Below are 12,435 nucleotides of genomic sequence, written 5' to 3'. Positions count from 1 at the left end.
TTAACCACCAATGCTCCACGCCGGGCCACTTGCCACCACCCTCGCTCAGCTGGTCTAGGAGAGTCCAGCTCTCGCCCACGCTTGACTTGGGATTCGCTGGTCGAAAATCAATGGAAACGCCTAGTCGTCTACATTGTGACTTTGCCACATGGACCCACTCCCCGTGGGAATCGCTGGCAAACTACATCCACATGTGGTTGTTGAGGTTGGTCAGCGACAAGAGCAGAGTGGCGCAGCGGAAGCGTGCTGGGCCCATAACCCAGAGGTCGATGGATCGAAACCATCCTCTGCTACGTTGCCCTTTCCTATGCCAATCGATATTTGCTTGCGTGCGGGCCCAAAGGCCTTTCTTTCGCACACAAAGAGAAGTTGAACCTGATTCAGGTGATTCAACGAGTCCAAAGCTCTCAGCGTAAGCATGGCACTGGCACCTTTTGCGCTAATGAAATATTGTCTCTTGGCCATGGAGGCCTGCTCGTGCTTTGTTTACTAGATTGCTTTTGTCCAACACTGCCTACGTGACTTTGGCTGAAGCCACAGTTGCCACCACAAAAACGTGGCAACGCCTTGGCACGCGTTATGAGGAGGACTCCGGCTTCCCATGTTGCTCACGGCGCTCGGTTCCAAGCTTCAACATCAAACACAAAAGCAAGGTGTCTCCTGGCAAATCAGGAAAGCTGCATTTGGAGAATGCGGGCATCGATCCCGCTACCTCTCGCATGCTAAGCGAGCGCTCTACCATTTGAGCTAATCCCCCTTTGCTTGAGGTTGTTGCTTGTGCTATGGCTGATCCCTGTCCTCTCCTGGGCTATGTGTAAACTATAGGCAGTTTTGCTAAATCCACAACTTGCTCTGGCCGCTAGACACCAGGAGAGCCACTCCCCCAAGACCTTGGACAACTGAGCCCCTTCTGAAGTATGGCCCCATGGGTTTCAATGATGTCATTGGGAGAAGGTGGTTTCAAAAAGCACTCACACCGCCTAATACATTCTCGACAAGAAACACCTTGTGCCTTGAGGCATTCCATGGGGCTGGAAATTGGGGGAGAGAGCTACAAACACCAAGAGCCCATAATTGCATTGGCCGGGAATCGAACCCGGGCCTCCCGCGTGGCAGGCGAGAATTCTACCACTGAACCACCAATGCTCCACGGCGGGCCAGGCGCCACCACCCTCGCTCAGCTGGCCTAGGAGAGTCCAGCTCTCGCCCACGCTTGACTTGGGATTCGCTTGTCGAAATCCATGAGGATGGCCAGCGACAAGAGCAGAGTGGCGCAGCGGAAGCGTGCTGGGCCCATAACCCAGAGGTCGATGGATCGAAACCATCCTCTGCTACGTTGCCTTTTCCTATGCCAATCGATATTTGCTTGCGGGCCCAAAGGCCTTTCTTTCGCACACAAAGAGAAGTTGAACCTGATTCAGGTGATTCAACGAGTCCAAAGCTCTCAGCGTAAGCAAGGCACTGGCACCTTTCCCCCTAATGGAATATTGTCTCTTGGCCATGGAAGCCTGGTCGTGCTTTCTTTAATTGATTGCTTTTGTCCAATACTGCCTACGTGACTTTGGCTGAAGCCACAGATGCCACCACAAAAACGTGGCAATGCCTTGGCACATGTTATGAGGAGCACTCCGGCTTCCCATGTTGCTCACGGCGCTCGGTTCCAAGCTTCAACATCAAACACAAAAGCAAGGTGCCTCCCGTGAAACCAGGAAAGCTGCGTTTGGAGAATGCGGGCATCGATCCCGCTACCTCTCGCATGCAAAGCGAGCGCTCTGCCACTTGAGCTAATCCCCCTTTGCTCGAGTGTGTTGCTTGCGCTATGGCTGATCCCTGTCCTCTCCTGGGCTATGTGTAAAATATAGTCAGTTTTGCAAAATCCACAACCTGCTCTGGCCGCTAGACACCAGGAGAGCCACCCGCTTTCCTAGCGTAGAAGGTTTGCACCCCCCTTTTTTTTCCCTCCTACGACCTTTGACAACTGAGCCCCTTCAGAGGTATGGCCCCATGGGTTTCAATGATGTAATTGGGAGAAGGCTGGTTTCAAAAAGCACTCACACCGCCTAGTACATTCTCGACAAGAAACACCTTGTGCCTTGATGCACTCCACGGGGCTGGAAATTGGGGGAGAGCGCTGCAAACACAAAGAGCCCATAATTGCATTGGCCGGGAATCGAACCCGGGCCTCCCGCGTGGCAGGCGAGAATTCTACCACTTAACCACCAATGCTCCACGCCGGGCCACTTGCCACCACCCTCGCTCAGCTGGTCTAGGAGAGTCCAGCTCTCGCCCACGCTTGACTTGGGATTCGCTGGTCGAAAATCAATGGAAACGCCTAGTCGTCTACATTGTGACTTTGCCACATGGACCCACTCCCCGTGGGAATCGCTGGCAAACTACATCCACATGTGGTTGTTGAGGTTGGTCAGCGACAAGAGCAGAGTGGCGCAGCGGAAGCGTGCTGGGCCCATAACCCAGAGGTCGATGGATCGAAACCATCCTCTGCTACGTTGCCCTTTCCTATGCCAATCGATATTTGCTTGCGTGCGGGCCCAAAGGCCTTTCTTTCGCACACAAAGAGAAGTTGAACCTGATTCAGGTGATTCAACGAGTCCAAAGCTCTCAGCGTAAGCATGGCACTGGCACCTTTTGCGCTAATGAAATATTGTCTCTTGGCCATGGAGGCCTGCTCGTGCTTTGTTTACTAGATTGCTTTTGTCCAACACTGCCTACGTGACTTTGGCTGAAGCCACAGTTGCCACCACAAAAACGTGGCAACGCCTTGGCACGCGTTATGAGGAGGACTCCGGCTTCCCATGTTGCTCACGGCGCTCGGTTCCAAGCTTCAACATCAAACACAAAAGCAAGGTGTCTCCTGGCAAACCAGGAAAGCTGCATTTGGAGAATGCGGGCATCGATCCCGCTACCTCTCGCATGCTAAGCGAGCGCTCTACCATTTGAGCTAATCCCCCTTTGCTTGAGGTTGTTGCTTGTGCTATGGCTGATCCCTGTCCTCTCCTGGGCTATGTGTAAACTATAGGCAGTTTTGCTAAATCCACAACTTGCTCTGGCCGCTAGACACCAGGAGAGCCACTCCCCCAAGACCTTGGACAACTGAGCCCCTTCTGAAGTATGGCCCCATGGGTTTCAATGATGTCATTGGGAGAAGGTGGTTTCAAAAAGCACTCACACCGCCTAATACATTCTCGACAAGAAACACCTTGTGCCTTGAGGCATTCCATGGGGCTGGAAATTGGGGGAGAGAGCTACAAACACCAAGAGCCCATAATTGCATTGGCCGGGAATCGAACCCGGGCCTCCCGCGTGGCAGGCGAGAATTCTACCACTGAACCACCAATGCTCCACGCCGGGCCAGGCGCCACCACCCTCGCTCAGCTGGCCTAGGAGAGTCCAGCTCTCGCCCACGCTTGACTTGGGATTCGCTTGTCGAAATCCATGAGGATGGCCAGCGACAAGAGCAGAGTGGCGCAGCGGAAGCGTGCTGGGCCCATAACCCAGAGGTCGATGGATCGAAACCATCCTCTGCTACGTTGCCTTTTCCTATGCCAATCGATATTTGCTTGCGGGCCCAAAGGCCTTTCTTTCGCACACAAAGAGAAGTTGAACCTGATTCAGGTGATTCAACGAGTCCAAAGCTCTCAGCGTAAGCAAGGCACTGGCACCTTTCCCCCTAATGGAATATTGTCTCTTGGCCATGGAAGCCTGGTCGTGCTTTCTTTAATTGATTGCTTTTGTCCAATACTGCCTACGTGACTTTGGCTGAAGCCACAGATGCCACCACAAAAACGTGGCAATGCCTTGGCACATGTTATGAGGAGCACTCCGGCTTCCCATGTTGCTCACGGCGCTCGGTTCCAAGCTTCAACATCAAACACAAAAGCAAGGTGCCTCCCGTGAAACCAGGAAAGCTGCGTTTGGAGAATGCGGGCATCGATCCCGCTACCTCTCGCATGCAAAGCGAGCGCTCTGCCACTTGAGCTAATCCCCCTTTGCTCGAGTGTGTTGCTTGCGCTATGGCTGATCCCTGTCCTCTCCTGGGCTATGTGTAAAATATAGTCAGTTTTGCGAAATCCACAACCTGCTCTGGCCGCTAGACACCAGGAGAGCCACCCGCTTTCCTAGCGTAGAAGGTTTGCACCCCCCTTTTTTTTCCCTCCTACGACCTTTGACAACTGAGCCCCTTCAGAGGTATGGCCCCATGGGTTTCAATGATGTAATTGGGAGAAGGCTGGTTTCAAAAAGCACTCACACCGCCTAGTACATTCTCGACAAGAAACACCTTGTGCCTTGATGCACTCCACGGGGCTGGAAATTGGGGGAGAGCGCTGCAAACACAAAGAGCCCATAATTGCATTGGCCGGGAATCGAACCCGGGCCTCCCGCGTGGCAGGCGAGAATTCTACCACTGAACCACCAATGCTCCACGCCGGGCCACTTGCCACCACCCTCGCTCAGCTGGTCTAGGAGAGTCCAGCTCTCGCCCACGCTTGACTTGGGATTCGCTGGTCGAAAATCAATGGAAACGCCTAGTCGTCTACATTGTGACTTTGCCACATGGACCCACTCCCCGTGGGAATCGCTGGCAAACTACATCCACATGTGGTTGTTGAGGTTGGTCAGCGACAAGAGCAGAGTGGCGCAGCGGAAGCGTGCTGGGCCCATAACCCAGAGGTCGATGGATCGAAACCATCCTCTGCTACGTTGCCCTTTCCTATGCCAATCGATATTTGCTTGCGTGCGGGCCCAAAGGCCTTTCTTTCGCACACAAAGAGAAGTTGAACCTGATTCAGGTGATTCAACGAGTCCAAAGCTCTCAGCGTAAGCATGGCACTGGCACCTTTTGCGCTAATGAAATATTGTCTCTTGGCCATGGAGGCCTGCTCGTGCTTTGTTTACTAGATTGCTTTTGTCCAACACTGCCTACGTGACTTTGGCTGAAGCCACAGTTGCCACCACAAAAACGTGGCAACGCCTTGGCACGCGTTATGAGGAGGACTCCGGCTTCCCATGTTGCTCACGGCGCTCGGTTCCAAGCTTCAACATCAAACACAAAAGCAAGGTGTCTCCTGGCAAATCAGGAAAGCTGCATTTGGAGAATGCGGGCATCGATCCCGCTACCTCTCGCATGCTAAGCGAGCGCTCTACCATTTGAGCTAATCCCCCTTTGCTTGAGGTTGTTGCTTGTGCTATGGCTGATCCCTGTCCTCTCCTGGGCTATGTGTAAACTATAGGCAGTTTTGCTAAATCCACAACTTGCTCTGGCCGCTAGACACCAGGAGAGCCACTCCCCCAAGACCTTGGACAACTGAGCCCCTTCTGAAGTATGGCCCCATGGGTTTCAATGATGTCATTGGGAGAAGGTGGTTTCAAAAAGCACTCACACCGCCTAATACATTCTCGACAAGAAACACCTTGTGCCTTGAGGCATTCCATGGGGCTGGAAATTGGGGGAGAGAGCTACAAACACCAAGAGCCCATAATTGCATTGGCCGGGAATCGAACCCGGGCCTCCCGCGTGGCAGGCGAGAATTCTACCACTGAACCACCAATGCTCCACGCCGGGCCAGGCGCCACCACCCTCGCTCAGCTGGCCTAGGAGAGTCCAGCTCTCGCCCACGCTTGACTTGGGATTCGCTTGTCGAAATCCATGAGGATGGCCAGCGACAAGAGCAGAGTGGCGCAGCGGAAGCGTGCTGGGCCCATAACCCAGAGGTCGATGGATCGAAACCATCCTCTGCTACGTTGCCTTTTCCTATGCCAATCGATATTTGCTTGCGGGCCCAAAGGCCTTTCTTTCGCACACAAAGAGAAGTTGAACCTGATTCAGGTGATTCAACGAGTCCAAAGCTCTCAGCGTAAGCATGGCACTGGCACCTTTCCCCCTAATGGAATATTGTCTCTTGGCCATGGAAGCCTGGTCGTGCTTTCTTTAATTGATTGCTTTTGTCCAATACTGCCTACGTGACTTTGGCTGAAGCCACAGATGCCACAACAAAAACGTGGCAATGCCTTGGCACATGTTATGAGGAGCACTCCGGCTTCCCATGTTTCTCACGGCGCTCGGTTCCAAGCTTCAACATCAAACACAAAAGCAAGGTGCCTCCCGTGAAACCAGGAAAGCTGCGTTTGGAGAATGCGGGCATCGATCCCGCTACCTCTCGCATGCAAAGCGAGCGCTCTGCCACTTGAGCTAATCCCCCTTTGCTCGAGTGTGTTGCTTGCGCTATGGCTGATCCCTGTCCTCTCCTGGGCTATGTGTAAAATATAGTCAGTTTTGCGAAATCCACAACCTGCTCTGGCCGCTAGACACCAGGAGAGCCACCCGCTTTCCTAGCGTAGAAGGTTTGCACCCCCCTTTTTTTTCCCTCCTACGACCTTTGACAACTGAGCCCCTTCAGAGGTATGGCCCCATGGGTTTCAATGATGTAATTGGGAGAAGGCTGGTTTCAAAAAGCACTCACACCGCCTAGTACATTCTCGACAAGAAACACCTTGTGCCTTGATGCACTCCACGGGGCTGGAAATTGGGGGAGAGCGCTGCAAACACAAAGAGCCCATAATTGCATTGGCCGGGAATCGAACCCGGGCCTCCCGCGTGGCAGGCGAGAATTCTACCACTTAACCACCAATGCTCCACGCCGGGCCACTTGCCACCACCCTCGCTCAGCTGGTCTAGGAGAGTCCAGCTCTCGCCCACGCTTGACTTGGGATTCGCTGGTCGAAAATCAATGGAAACGCCTAGTCGTCTACATTGTGACTTTGCCACATGGACCCACTCCCCGTGGGAATCGCTGGCAAACTACATCCACATGTGGTTGTTGAGGTTGGTCAGCGACAAGAGCAGAGTGGCGCAGCGGAAGCGTGCTGGGCCCATAACCCAGAGGTCGATGGATCGAAACCATCCTCTGCTACGTTGCCCTTTCCTATGCCAATCGATATTTGCTTGCGGGCCCAAAGGCCTTTCTTTCGCACACAAAGAGAAGTTGAACCTGATTCAGGTGATTCAACGAGTCCAAAGCTCTCAGCGTAAGCATGGCACTGGCACCTTTCCCCCTAATGGAATATTGTCTCTTGGCCATGGAAGCCTGGTCGTGCTTTCTTTAATTGATTGCTTTTGTCCAATACTGCCTACGTGACTTTGGCTGAAGCCACAGATGCCACAACAAAAACGTGGCAATGCCTTGGCACATGTTATGAGGAGCACTCCGGCTTCCCATGTTTCTCACGGCGCTCGGTTCCAAGCTTCAACATCAAACACAAAAGCAAGGTGCCTCCCGTGAAACCAGGAAAGCTGCGTTTGGAGAATGCGGGCATCGATCCCGCTACCTCTCGCATGCAAAGCGAGCGCTCTGCCACTTGAGCTAATCCCCCTTTGCTCGAGTGTGTTGCTTGCGCTATGGCTGATCCCTGTCCTCTCCTGGGCTATGTGTAAAATATAGTCAGTTTTGCGAAATCCACAACCTGCTCTGGCCGCTAGACACCAGGAGAGCCACCCGCTTTCCTAGCGTAGAAGGTTTGCACCCCCCTTTTTTTTCCCTCCTACGACCTTTGACAACTGAGCCCCTTCAGAGGTATGGCCCCATGGGTTTCAATGATGTAATTGGGAGAAGACTGGTTTCAAAAAGCACTCACACCGCCTAGTACATTCTCGACAAGAAACACCTTGTGCCTTGATGCACTCCACGGGGCTGGAAATTGGGGGAGAGCGCTGCAAACACAAAGAGCCCATAATTGCATTGGCCGGGAATCGAACCCGGGCCTCCCGCGTGGCAGGCGAGAATTCTACCACTTAACCACCAATGCTCCACGCCGGGCCACTTGCCACCACCCTCGCTCAGCTGGTCTAGGAGAGTCCAGCTCTCGCCCACGCTTGACTTGGGATTCGCTGGTCGAAAATCAATGGAAACGCCTAGTCGTCTACATTGTGACTTTGCCACATGGACCCACTCCCCGTGGGAATCGCTGGCAAACTACATCCACATGTGGTTGTTGAGGTTGGTCAGCGACAAGAGCAGAGTGGCGCAGCGGAAGCGTGCTGGGCCCATAACCCAGAGGTCGATGGATCGAAACCATCCTCTGCTACGTTGCCCTTTCCTATGCCAATCGATATTTGCTTGCGTGCGGGCCCAAAGGCCTTTCTTTCGCACACAAAGAGAAGTTGAACCTGATTCAGGTGATTCAACGAGTCCAAAGCTCTCAGCGTAAGCATGGCACTGGCACCTTTTGCGCTAATGAAATATTGTCTCTTGGCCATGGAGGCCTGCTCGTGCTTTGTTTACTAGATTGCTTTTGTCCAACACTGCCTACGTGACTTTGGCTGAAGCCACAGTTGCCACCACAAAAACGTGGCAACGCCTTGGCACGCGTTATGAGGAGGACTCCGGCTTCCCATGTTGCTCACGGCGCTCGGTTCCAAGCTTCAACATCAAACACAAAAGCAAGGTGTCTCCTGGCAAATCAGGAAAGCTGCATTTGGAGAATGCGGGCATCGATCCCGCTACCTCTCGCATGCTAAGCGAGCGCTCTACCATTTGAGCTAATCCCCCTTTGCTTGAGGTTGTTGCTTGTGCTATGGCTGATCCCTGTCCTCTCCTGGGCTATGTGTAAACTATAGGCAGTTTTGCTAAATCCACAACTTGCTCTGGCCGCTAGACACCAGGAGAGCCACTCCCCCAAGACCTTGGACAACTGAGCCCCTTCTGAAGTATGGCCCCATGGGTTTCAATGATGTCATTGGGAGAAGGTGGTTTCAAAAAGCACTCACACCGCCTAATACATTCTCGACAAGAAACACCTTGTGCCTTGAGGCATTCCATGGGGCTGGAAATTGGGGGAGAGAGCTACAAACACCAAGAGCCCATAATTGCATTGGCCGGGAATCGAACCCGGGCCTCCCGCGTGGCAGGCGAGAATTCTACCACTGAACCACCAATGCTCCACGCCGGGCCAGGCGCCACCACCCTCGCTCAGCTGGCCTAGGAGAGTCCAGCTCTCGCCCACGCTTGACTTGGGATTCGCTTGTCGAAATCCATGAGGATGGCCAGCGACAAGAGCAGAGTGGCGCAGCGGAAGCGTGCTGGGCCCATAACCCAGAGGTCGATGGATCGAAACCATCCTCTGCTACGTTGCCTTTTCCTATGCCAATCGATATTTGCTTGCGGGCCCAAAGGCCTTTCTTTCGCACACAAAGAGAAGTTGAACCTGATTCAGGTGATTCAACGAGTCCAAAGCTCTCAGCGTAAGCATGGCACTGGCACCTTTCCCCCTAATGGAATATTGTCTCTTGGCCATGGAAGCCTGGTCGTGCTTTCTTTAATTGATTGCTTTTGTCCAATACTGCCTACGTGACTTTGGCTGAAGCCACAGATGCCACCACAAAAACGTGGCAATGCCTTGGCACATGTTATGAGGAGCACTCCGGCTTCCCATGTTGCTCACGGCGCTCGGTTCCAAGCTTCAACATCAAACACAAAAGCAAGGTGCCTCCCGTGAAACCAGGAAAGCTGCGTTTGGAGAATGCGGGCATCGATCCCGCTACCTCTCGCATGCAAAGCGAGCGCTCTGCCACTTGAGCTAATCCCCCTTTGCTCGAGTGTGTTGCTTGCGCTATGGCTGATCCCTGTCCTCTCCTGGGCTATGTGTAAAATATAGTCAGTTTTGCGAAATCCACAACCTGCTCTGGCCGCTAGACACCAGGAGAGCCACCCGCTTTCCTAGCGTAGAAGGTTTGCACCCCCCTTTTTTTTCCCTCCTACGACCTTTGACAACTGAGCCCCTTCAGAGGTATGGCCCCATGGGTTTCAATGATGTAATTGGGAGAAGGCTGGTTTCAAAAAGCACTCACACCGCCTAGTACATTCTCGACAAGAAACACCTTGTGCCTTGATGCACTCCACGGGGCTGGAAATTGGGGGAGAGCGCTGCAAACACAAAGAGCCCATAATTGCATTGGCCGGGAATTGAACCCGGGCCTCCCGCGTGGCAGGCGAGAATTCTACCGCTTAACCACCAATGCTCCACGCCGGGCCACTTGCCACCACCCTCGCTCAGCTGGTCTAGGAGAGTCCAGCTCTCGCCCACGCTTGACTTGGGATTCGCTGGTCGAAAATCAATGGAAACGCCTAGTCGTCTACATTGTGACTTTGCCACATGGACCCACTCCCCGTGGGAATCGCTGGCAAACTACATCCACATGTGGTTGTTGAGGTTGGTCAGCGACAAGAGCAGAGTGGCGCAGCGGAAGCGTACTGGGCCCATAACCCAGAGGTCGATGGATCGAAACCATCCTCTGCTACGTTGCCCTTTCCTATGCCAATCGATATTTGCTTGCGTGCGGGCCCAAAGGCCTTTCTTTCGCACACAAAGAGAAGTTGAACCTGATTCAGGTGATTCAACGAGTCCAAAGCTCTCAGCGTAAGCATGGCACTGGCACCTTTTGCGCTAATGAAATATTGTCTCTTGGCCATGGAGGCCTGCTCGTGCTTTGTTTACTAGATTGCTTTTGTCCAACACTGCCTACGTGACTTTGGCTGAAGCCACAGTTGCCACCACAAAAACGTGGCAACGCCTTGGCACGCGTTATGAGGAGGACTCCGGCTTCCCATGTTGCTCACGGCGCTCGGTTCCAAGCTTCAACATCAAACACAAAAGCAAGGTGTCTCCTGGCAAATCAGGAAAGCTGCATTTGGAGAATGCGGGCATCGATCCCGCTACCTCTCGCATGCTAAGCGAGCGCTCTACCATTTGAGCTAATCCCCCTTTGCTTGAGGTTGTTGCTTGTGCTATGGCTGATCCCTGTCCTCTCCTGGGCTATGTGTAAACTATAGGCAGTTTTGCTAAATCCACAACTTGCTCTGGCCGCTAGACACCAGGAGAGCCACTCCCCCAAGACCTTGGACAACTGAGCCCCTTCTGAAGTATGGCCCCATGGGTTTCAATGATGTCATTGGGAGAAGGTGGTTTCAAAAAGCACTCACACCGCCTAATACATTCTCGACAAGAAACACCTTGTGCCTTGAGGCATTCCATGGGGCTGGAAATTGGGGGAGAGAGCTACAAACACCAAGAGCCCATAATTGCATTGGCCGGGAATCGAACCCGGGCCTCCCGCGTGGCAGGCGAGAATTCTACCACTGAACCACCAATGCTCCACGCCGGGCCAGGCGCCACCACCCTCGCTCAGCTGGCCTAGGAGAGTCCAGCTCTCGCCCACGCTTGACTTGGGATTCGCTTGTCGAAATCCATGAGGATGGTCAGCGACAAGAGCAGAGTGGCGCAGCGGAAGCGTGCTGGGCCCATAACCCAGAGGTCGATGGATCGAAACCATCCTCTGCTACGTTGCCTTTTCCTATGCCAATCGATATTTGCTTGCGGGCCCAAAGGCCTTTCTTTCGCACACAAAGAGAAGTTGAACCTGATTCAGGTGATTCAACGAGTCCAAAGCTCTCAGCGTAAGCATGGCACTGGCACCTTTCCCCCTAATGGAATATTGTCTCTTGGCCATGGAAGCCTGGTCGTGCTTTCTTTAATTGATTGCTTTTGTCCAATACTGCCTACGTGACTTTGGCTGAAGCCACAGATGCCACCACAAAAACGTGGCAATGCCTTGGCACATGTTATGAGGAGCACTCCGGCTTCCCATGTTGCTCACGGCGCTCGGTTCCAAGCTTCAACATCAAACACAAAAGCAAGGTGCCTCCCGTGAAACCAGGAAAGCTGCGTTTGGAGAATGCGGGCATCGATCCCGCTACCTCTCGCATGCAAAGCGAGCGCTCTGCCACTTGAGCTAATCCCCCTTTGCTCGAGTGTGTTGCTTGCGCTATGGCTGATCCCTGTCCTCTCCTGGGCTATGTGTAAAATATAGTCAGTTTTGCGAAATCCACAACCTGCTCTGGCCGCTAGACACCAGGAGAGCCACCCGCTTTCCTAGCGTAGAAGGTTTGCACCCCCCTTTTTTTTCCCTCCTACGACCTTTGACAACTGAGCCCCTTCAGAGGTATGGCCCCATGGGTTTCAATGATGTAATTGGGAGAAGGCTGGTTTCAAAAAGCACTCACACCGCCTAGTACATTCTCGACAAGAAACACCTTGTGCCTTGATGCACTCCACGGGGCTGGAAATTGGGGGAGAGCGCTGCAAACACAAAGAGCCCATAATTGCATTGGCCGGGAATCGAACCCAGGGCCTCCCGCGTGGCAGGCGAGAATTCTACCACTGAACCACCAATGCTCCACGCCGGGCCACTTGCCACCACCCTCGCTCAGCTGGTCTAGGAGAGTCCAGCTCTCGCCCACGCTTGACTTGGGATTCGCTGGTCGAAAATCAATGGAAACGCCTAGTCGTCTACATTGTGACTTTGCCACATGGACCCACTCCCCGTGGGAATCGCTGGCAAACTACATCCACATGTGGTTGTTG

General features: G+C 53.4%; 5 non-coding genes across 5 annotated transcripts; all 5 read right to left on the bottom strand.

Annotated features, from left to right (window-relative positions):
* Window positions 1-684: 684 nt before the first annotated feature.
* TRNAA-AGC (transfer RNA alanine (anticodon AGC)) lies at window positions 685-757 on the bottom strand. The gene has a single exon. It is a non-coding gene; the product is annotated as a tRNA-Ala (tRNA).
* A 2,139-nt stretch (window positions 758-2,896) lies between these two features.
* On the bottom strand, window positions 2,897-2,969 carry TRNAA-AGC (transfer RNA alanine (anticodon AGC)). Its single transcript has one exon. It is a non-coding gene; the product is annotated as a tRNA-Ala (tRNA).
* A 2,139-nt stretch (window positions 2,970-5,108) lies between these two features.
* Window positions 5,109-5,181, bottom strand: TRNAA-AGC (transfer RNA alanine (anticodon AGC)). Its single transcript has one exon. It is a non-coding gene; the product is annotated as a tRNA-Ala (tRNA).
* A 3,310-nt stretch (window positions 5,182-8,491) lies between these two features.
* TRNAA-AGC (transfer RNA alanine (anticodon AGC)) lies at window positions 8,492-8,564 on the bottom strand. The gene has a single exon. It is a non-coding gene; the product is annotated as a tRNA-Ala (tRNA).
* Window positions 8,565-10,703: 2,139 nt separating this feature from the next.
* TRNAA-AGC (transfer RNA alanine (anticodon AGC)) lies at window positions 10,704-10,776 on the bottom strand. The gene has a single exon. It is a non-coding gene; the product is annotated as a tRNA-Ala (tRNA).
* Window positions 10,777-12,435: the final 1,659 nt, after the last annotated feature.

The sequence above is a fragment of the Lithobates pipiens genome, unplaced genomic scaffold (genome assembly GCF_037356315.1).
Source record: "Lithobates pipiens isolate NorthernLeopardFrog02 unplaced genomic scaffold, aLitPip1_a1.2 Scaffold_18, whole genome shotgun sequence".
Lineage (NCBI taxonomy): Eukaryota > Metazoa > Chordata > Amphibia > Anura > Ranidae > Lithobates > Lithobates pipiens.
This window is presented reverse-complemented; position numbering and strand designations above follow the sequence as displayed.